Genomic DNA, 9,089 nt, shown 5'->3' on the forward strand with positions numbered 1-9,089 from the left:
TCTCAGAACATCCTGCTTCTCTTTTGAACAATGACTCCAGGACTGGAAGATGGGTGAGGCATCCACTTAGTGTGTCAACAGTGTGGAAAGGACCATGGTGGAAAGCTGACTAGAAATCCACAGTGCTAGCTAAAGAAAAGAGGACTTTGAAAAGAAGTGAGAATAAGTGTGAACAGTTGACTCCAAGTAGGAAATTAGTGGAGGATGAACTAAATTAAAGTTCGGGATAAGCAAAGAACAAAGGTATATTCTATGGCCAGGAGTCAGGCTGGTTGTGTAGTGAGTGAGGCAGTTTTATTTATTGAGTGTGCATTCACAGAGTGTAAGGGTGTGTATGTGTGTATCTGTGTGTGTGTGTGTGTGTGTGTGTGTGTGTGTGTGTGTGATCAAGTCAGCTGATTTCTTTTTAGCTCCAGTTAGTTGTCAATATGTGGGCCTAATGTTACTGGGTTATCTCACTTTTCAAAAGAAATGGGGAACCTGATATTTTAAAGGATATATGTCAGAATTTTTTTTTTTTTTTTTTTTTGGTGAAATGGAGTCTTCCTCTATCACCTAGGCTGGAGTGCCGTGGCATGATCTCGGCTCACTGCAACCCCCGCCTCCCAGGTTCAAGTGATACTCTTGCCTCAGCCTCCCAAGTAGTTGGGCTTACAGGCGAGTGCCAGCACACCAGGCTAATTTTTGTATTTTTAGTAGAGACGGGATTTCAGCATCTTGGCCAGGCTTGTCTTGAACTCCTGACCTTGTGATCCACCCACCTTGGCCTCCCAAAGTGTTGGGGTTACAGGCGTGAGCCACTGTGCCTGACCAATATGTCAGATTTAAAATATAGCCCTACATTAAAAAAACTGTGTGAGCCCAGGTGACTATCTATGAGATGATAGGACACTTTGGTCACCAGTGGGTCACCTCTATTCAAAGCTGATTTTAGGATTACATGCTCCATGCTGAGAATTGTGCTACTGATTAACTGGGCAACCTCAAAATCACCATCTGAATAATGTGCTCTAAGAAGACTTAGCACATAGGGTTGTTTTGAGAATTAAATAAGATGATTGATAAAAAAAAGCCTCTGCTACAACGCAAGGCAGTTAATAAGATAATAAATGTTAGCTGAATTTGAATCAGCAACCTCACATAGTACTGAGGGTTGGGTTGGTCTTTTTCATGTCTACATGCATGACAAGCTTAGGAAGAATAAGTGGTGACTTCTGTTATGTGATTTTACAATGGCTTCCTCCACAAGTCTCTCTTCACCTTTGTCTGCCAAGATACATATTTGAGATAAACCTTTGCAGCTATAGATAGGTCTCTATTAAATATAAATGCCCCCTGCCTCATGGGTGAGTGGGCATGGAGGTGTAAGGTGGTGGAGATCACATGAATTGCATAGACGTAGCTATAGTACCTTTGCAGCCTTCTGCCTCTCCATCCCACAATCTACTCCTTGAGAGACCACTTATCCCTGGAGCTTACTTTCAACCATCAACCAGACACTTAAGACACTTGAGACAATTAGTTATCTGAGTATAACTAGACATAAACCTAGCCACCTCCATGAATCAGGGATGTCAAGGGAAAAAAGATTTGACTGTTCTTAACTGAAAGTTAGAAAGCATCTAACTTTCCTTTACAGAAAGGTACAGGGAAAACCTGTCTTTGTCTTCCTCAGTTTACATTTCTTGCTGGTTATCCCCCAGTGTTTCCTTCTACTATATTCCTGCTATGACACATATTAGGGAGCTATTTCTTAGTGTTGGGAAGGTGTCACAAAGCTCTTAGGGCCAGGTAGAGAAGCAGCTTCATCTTGCTAGCCAGCTCCAGATGTTAGGCTGTCCAGTATCATACACTGAGTAGAATTTAAAGGCTTATGAGATTCAGTGTGGAATGATGTCCCAAACTATTAGTGATGTCTTCCACAGGCCCATGAGTGGAGAGTAGAAACACATGCTAATTCTGTGCCTAGTAAATATAAATATTCACTTAAATTTGATTTAAAAGCAAGGAAAGAAAAGTAAGTTTGCCCATATCTATCCCGGGTTTGTTTTGATGTGTTAAAACTAAAGGAAAGGCTAGGTACGGTGGCTCAAGAGTGTCTGTAATGCCAGCACTCTGGGAGGCTGAGGCGGTGTATCACCTGAGGTCAGGAGTTCAAGACCAGCCTGGCCAAAATGGCGGAGCCCCATCTCTACTAAAAATACAAAATTTAGCTGGATGTGGTGGTGCACACCTGTAATCCCAACTACTCGAGAGGCTGAGGCAGGAGAATTGCTTCAATCCCAGAGGCAGAGGTTGTAGTGAGCCAAGATCAGCCTGGGCGACAGAGTGAGATTCCATCTCAAAAAACAAAACAAAACAAAACAAAAAACCACCTAAAGGACAGAGCCTATGTTTTTAGTGGGCTTTATTATATATTTGCAGGTCATTTTGGCAAGTATAAGGAATCTTTATTTTTGAAATCACTAATATGGAGATTATTCCTTGTCCTCTACAGATATTGTTTCTCCCTCCCTTCACCTTTTCCTTCCTTTCCTGTCATTATCCTTCCCTAATGTCTGTGTATTTAAGAGATGTCACTTCTAGCTCAGTAAGCCACATTCTAGATAAAGAGTAGGTTATGTCTCTGAAGATGATTCAAATAGTAAAAGATCTGGAAAGTTTGAGTTCCAGTTTCCTCATGGTCTTTCTGGTAACACTTGCCCAGAAAGCCAGTCTTACTCTGCCTAGACCACATATAGTTTTCCTAGGTAAATATGAAGTTCTCGCATCATGGAGACCTCAGGTGGTGACTTGAAATGCCCCCAGGGACCACGTAGAATGTAAAGCAGGGTTAGTTATGGGAAGGCAGCAGCCCAGTGGGAGAATAAATGGCACCTGGCCTTTGGCTGGGCATTGTGGTGAGCTGAAGGGTGTGCTCATCTCCAGTTGATTGCTGCAGTAAACCTGGGTCCAGGACTGCCAGAGCAAACATTTAGATCTTTTTGTGGATGTTAAAATATAATGTGGGGCAGACATAACATGTCTATGGACTGAATTTAGCCTTAGAGGTTCCAATTTCTGATATCTAGCTAAATTAAGAAGTGATCAATGACATTAAGAGCAGGTGGTCTGAAATCTTTACTTATAGAATAGGAGGACCTGAGGTAAGTATGTGTATGGGGAGAGATGGGAATGGGTAGGCAGTACAGAGAGGTGATGCCTTAGGGATAAGTCAGTATAGTATCTTGAGCACTACATGAAAGCCCCCTGGAAGAAAACATATGGAGGGGCAGCAGTAGCAGCAAGATTAATGCTATACATGGGATGTACAAATGCAGGACAAACATAGCAAGGAAAAGAGACAAGAAAAGAAGGGCATGAGTAAAAAGAAAAGACTTTACATGTTTTGCAATCAGCACAGCAAAGACCTTTCAGGAAAATATTAAATAATGTAGAGAGAGTCACTAATTGTCTTTTAACATACACAAGACAATGACTGACAGTGAACCAGGAAACCGAAATGATAGGATTGAGAAACTCATTATCCAAAATTGACTAGAGAGCATTTACTTGCTGCTAAGAAGGGATAAATGACCAGAGTCAGAATTTCAGGTATAGCATGCCTCTAATTTGTTGTTTAGGATGGTTTCTTAGTCTGTATGTGTTACTGTTAAGGAATACCTGAGACTAGGTAATTTAGTAAAAAAGAGAGCTTTATTAGCTGGGCACGGTGGTGCCTGCCTATAGTCTCAGCTACTTGGGAAGCTGAGGTGGGAGGATCACTTCAGCCCAGGAGGTTGAGGCTGCAGTGAGCTGTAATCATGCCACTGCACTCTAGCCTGGGTGATAGAGTGCGGCCTTGTCTAACAAAAAAGTGTGTGTGTATATATATATATATATATGGAAGAGGTTTATTTGGCTCACAGTTCTTCAGACTGAACAAGAAGGATGACGCCAGTATCTGTTTCTGGTGAGGGCTTCAGGCTGCTTCCATTTGTGGTGGAAAGAGAAGGGGAGCTGGCGTGTGCAGAGCTTACAGGGAAAGAGAGGAAGCAAGAGAGAGGGAAGATGTTAGACTCTTTTTAACCAGCACTAGGAGAAACTCTTGAGGGGAAATAATAGAGAACTCACTCATTAATGTGAGGAAGGCACTAAGAGATTCATGAGGTATCGGCTTCCATGATCCAAACAGCCTCCCATTAGGTCCCACCTCCAACATTAGGAATTAAATTTCAACATGAGATTTGGAGGATCACATATCCAAACTATAGCAGATGGTATACCTAAATATTTATTGACTATTCGTAATTCTCTAGAAGATTCCTTAATATTGAAAGCCCCAGGCTGTTGTACCACCTGGATTGGTTATACCTCAAAACCCCAGATAATGGGGTTATAAGGGTAGAAGGAATCCTAGAGATCATATAGTATAGCACTTCCTTTTTAAAATAAGGATCTTTGACCAGAGAGATGACAACTTAATCAATGTCACAAAGCTTGTAGTCCATCTGGGTCTAGAACATAGTTTCCCACCTTAGATCCAGTACTGATTTCTGAGCTCGAATCCTAACAAGAGTTACTATCTCTAGTACCCCTACCTATCCACCTAGTGGAGAAAAAAGTCAGGCAGAGCATGAAGAGGAGAACTGGAATTACAAACTAGCATTTGAATAAAGATTGCACATATTTATTGTGCCCTGTTTTCCTTTTTCTTAACTCAGTGACACCTTCAAATAGGATTCCTTGCTGGAATTATCTCTGATAAATAAAACAAAGTTTTTGCATGTAGGTGGAATCTATCAAAGAGTTCTTTTTACTCTTCATACAAATTCATCCTAATTTTTTTGTCTCATTGAATGGGAGCCTGGCATAGTTTAGCTCTATGTCCTTACCCAAATCTCATATCGAATTGTAATCTTCACATGTTGGGGAAGGGGCCTGGTGGGAGGAGACTGAATTGTGGGGGCAAACTTCCCCCTTGCTGTTCCTGTGATAGTGACTGAGTTCTCATGAGATCTGGTTGTTTGAAAGTGTGTGATACTCCCCGCTTCGCTCTCTCTCTCTCTCCTCTACCACCATGTGAAGAAGGTCCTTGCTTCCCCTTTGCCTTCCACCATGATTGTAAGTTTCCTGAGGCTTCCCAGTCATGCTTCCTGTTAAGCCTGCACAACTGTGAGTCAATTAAACCTCTTTTCTTCGTAAATTATCCAGTTTCAGATAGTTCTTTTAGCAGTGTGAAAACAGACTAATACAGAGCCAATCTCCTACTATGTTTTAGGATCGAAGTCATGCATATTCATCATCTCAAAGCATAAGTATTGATTATGGGGTTTAGAAACTGTGATTTTAACTTATTATATAGACTTAGCTTATTTTATTTTATTTTATTTTTTTTGAGACAGTCTTACTCTGTCACCCAGGCTGGAGTGCAGTGGTGCCATCTCGGCTCACTGCAACCACTGCCTCCTGGGTTCAAGTGATTCTCCTGCCTCAGTCCCCCGAGTGGCTGGGATTACAGGCACCCGCCACCATGCCTGGCTAATTTTTGTATTTTTAGTAGAGACAGGGTTTCATCGTGTTGGCCAGGGTAGTCTCGAATTCTTGACTTCAGGTGATCCACCTGCCTCGGCCTCCCAAAGTGCTGGGATTACAGGTTTAAACCATTGTGCCTGGCAGATAAGCCATTTATTAACTCCATACTCCTAGCACCAGCTGTCACCCTGGGCTTGTTGGAGGTCCAGGGGTTAGAAAGGGAATGACAAAGTGCACAAGCCCCTACCACCCTATGCCCCAGACACACCTTCTCTGCTGGCAGTGCAGATAATGCATCCCAATACCCTGGAGGAGAACCACCACCCCAGAGAGAACCCTTTCTGCTCCAACTTCCTGGGCAGGTCCCAGGTTAGAGCAGCAGGCCAGACAACCAAGCCCAGGTTGTCAGGCCTGGCCACACATGCGGACAGAGGATGTGGTTGGGCACCCTAGGGTGTGGGGAGGGTAAGACTGGGATTGGGGGTCATGAAGGCTGTGTTGCAGGACTCCTCCTCCTGCCCCCAATCCTCTGTGCCCTATCTAGAGCTCTCTTAGCTTTGCTGATCTGTGCTCACGTCTTTGGGGAGCTGCCTGGTCTCCAGGGAGAGCCAGAGGTTGTTGCATTTCTCCGACTCCACTCTTGTTACCCCATAGCTGGCACAGAGCCTGAGACCATGGCCACTAGTAGGCTCCACTGCAAAGGGTATGGAAACTTCCTCTGAATGAACATCTGCAAGCCAAAGGCCATGCTTGTGCTGGGTGCTTGGCAGCCAAGGTGTTGTCCACCTAGGACAGGCCCAGGTTCACCATGGTTGGCCAGGTTCAGGTGACTTAGCTTTTAATTAAAGTATTTTGGTTAGAGTATGTAGTAAGATGAATGGAGAAATATTGATATTTTAATTTTCTACATTTGTATTGTGGATAGTGATTTCTAGAACAGAGATTCTTAGCATGTGATTTTATTTCAGCAACTTCCACTTAACTTCTGTGCCTTACCAGGGAAGTGATTCTAAAGAAAAGAGAGTGATAGGTACTCCAGAGGTGTATCTGAATCTGATTCTTGGTGGATTAGGTGGTGGAAGTCATATGTAGTTTGAAAATGCATGCTTTTGGAGAATTTACAACATCCTGTTGTGGGAGGTGTGTTGCCTCCTGGCTCTGAAAGTCCCTATAGTACTTGTTCCCATCTTGGGGTACTGGCTAAATTAGGATTATCAAGGGTCTAAAAGGAGTCTTAGAAAATGGTCCTCAACCTCCTGGTTAAAGAAAGATCTTACAGAGGCTCTCCAGGTTAGAATGATACTGTGTGTGTGTGTGTGTGTGTGTGTGTGTGTGTGTATTACCACAGCAAACTGGGTTTACATACCCATGCACAATGGAAAGCCAAACACTGAAGTACTGGATTTTTGCAGTGAGAAAAGTCTATTGTAAGTTGACTGTCAAGGAGACAGAAGGAAATGCTCAAAAATGTCTTCCTGAGCTGGGGACTGGGTCAGGTTTTATAAGCATAGGGTAATGAGGTGTGATCTGATTGGATTTTGCAATGAGATGATACCAGAACTCAATCTGATTGGATCCTGGATCCTGCCATGCAGTGTCTACTTTTTAATACAGCCCCTCTTCCTGCTCCTCTGTTGGAGCACTTGAATTTGCCCAGAGTTTCATGCTTGGTTCATCTGGGCATGCTCAGGTTACATGACCTTCAACCTGGGGGTCCATGGTGACTGAAAAACAACTCACAGCTTTGTTACATAAAAGTTGGGCAAGATTGGTCTGGTGTGGCTACATGTGTTTTGTGTGTTTTGGGAGTAGTGGTTTAGGAAGGGGAAAAGTTGGAAGAAAGAGTACCCGAAAGTAGCTCAGACTCCAGTAGCTGAAGGGATTTTTTCTTCTCCTGATGTGAGGCTCTGTAGTCTACCAGTTTTTCCCCAGACTTTCAGAAGCAGCTTGCGTCATATTTCTTTTCTCTCTGATTCCTTAAAGATTAAGAGTTTGGGGTGGGGGGTGAAGAAGGGGCCGGCCTTCAAGCAACATCCACGCACGATGGCAGCCACCACGGGCTTGGGAGTAAAAGTCCCTCGCAATTTCTGACTGTTGGAAGAACTCGAAGAAGGCCAGAAAGCAGTAGGAGATGGCACAGTTAGCTGGGGTCTAGAAGATGACGAAGACATGACACTTACAAGATGGACAGGGATGATAATTGGGCCTCCAAGAACAATTTATGAAAACCAAATATACAGCCTTAAAATAGAATGTGGACCTAAATACCCAGAAGCACCCCCCTTTGTAAGATTTGTAACAAAATTAATATGAATGGAGTAAATAGTTCTAATGGAGTGGTGGACCCAAGAGCCATATCAGTGCTAGCAAAATGGCAGAATTCATATAGCATCAAAGTTGTCCTGCAAGAGTTTTGGCGCCTAATGATGTCTAAAGAAAATATGAAACTCCCTCAGCCGCCCAAAGGACAGTGTTACAGAAATTAATCAAAAAGAAAAACCACAGGCCCTTCCCCTTCCCCTCCATTTGATTTAAGCAGGCTTCATTTTCCACAGTAGTAAATTTTCTAGATACATCTTATAGACCTCAAAGTACTGGAAAGGAAGCTCCCATTCAAAGGAAATTTATCTTAAGATACTGTAAATGATACTAATTTTTTGTCCATTTGAAATACATAAGTTGTGCTATAACAACAACCAAAAAAAAAAAAAAAAAGATTAAGAGATTGGGTTAGAATGGGAGAAACAGATTAGTCAAACATCCTAAAGATTAAATGTCAATTTTGTATTTTGATGATCATGGTTATATGTGAGTTTCATCCATTGAAAAATAAACACAAACACATGTCCCTATAGGTTCATTGGTTGTAACAAATGTACCACCCCAAAGCAAGATGTTGGGAGGCTGAGCACATGTGGGAGGCAGGGTCTATGGAAAATCTCTACTTTCCATTTAATTTTGCTGTTAACCTAAAACTGCTAAATAATAGTCAACTTTTAAAGAGCACACCTTCTTCTAGTTGCCGTTAAGCACTTAGTGTCTTATAACTTCATTGGTATTTATGGCAAAAAAATAAATTGAGGCTTCTGTGCTGGAAGTGAAACTGGCCCAATTGTCTCATAGAACTGATGTTTATGGTTTATTTTGGATAAACATAAAAATTGACCTTTCCAGTCTTAAAACTTGAGAAAGTTACATTTGTCTTATCTGAGTTCCTTTCTCAGGAAACCAATCAGCAAGCTCCCCAGATAGTATTATGGAACTGAAACTCACCAGGTCACTGCATCTAGACAGTGAGACACCAGACCCCTCACTGGACATGATTGCCTAACTGATCACCAGCTTCCTGTTGACCAGTCCTTTTCTTTTCTCCTCCCTAATTCATATTTTTCCACACAGTTACGTTTCTCCCTTGCTGTACCAACCCCTACTTTCAGTTGGTTGAGGAAATAGATTTGAGACCAACGTCCCATCACCTCAGATGCAGGACTGGAATAAGTCTTCTTCCCTGGCAGTACTCCTCGTCTCAGTGATTGGCTTTCAGTGCAGAGAGCAATGGGACCTAGACCAAACCC

At 42.6% G+C, this 9,089-nt stretch overlaps 1 pseudogene across 1 annotated transcript; it reads left to right on the plus strand.

Annotated features, from left to right (window-relative positions):
• The first annotated feature begins 7,557 nt into the window (after positions 1–7,557).
• Positions 7,558–8,201, plus strand: LOC108529935 (ubiquitin-conjugating enzyme E2 variant 1 pseudogene; annotated as a pseudogene). The gene has a single exon (XR_001885720.1). The product of XR_001885720.1 is annotated as a ubiquitin-conjugating enzyme E2 variant 1 pseudogene (transcript).
• The last annotated feature ends 888 nt before the right edge of the window (positions 8,202–9,089 follow it).

The sequence above is a fragment of the Rhinopithecus bieti genome, unplaced genomic scaffold (assembly GCF_001698545.2).
Source record: "Rhinopithecus bieti isolate Rb0 unplaced genomic scaffold, ASM169854v2 scaffold_5476, whole genome shotgun sequence".
In the NCBI taxonomy this organism is placed as follows: domain Eukaryota; kingdom Metazoa; phylum Chordata; class Mammalia; order Primates; family Cercopithecidae; genus Rhinopithecus; species Rhinopithecus bieti.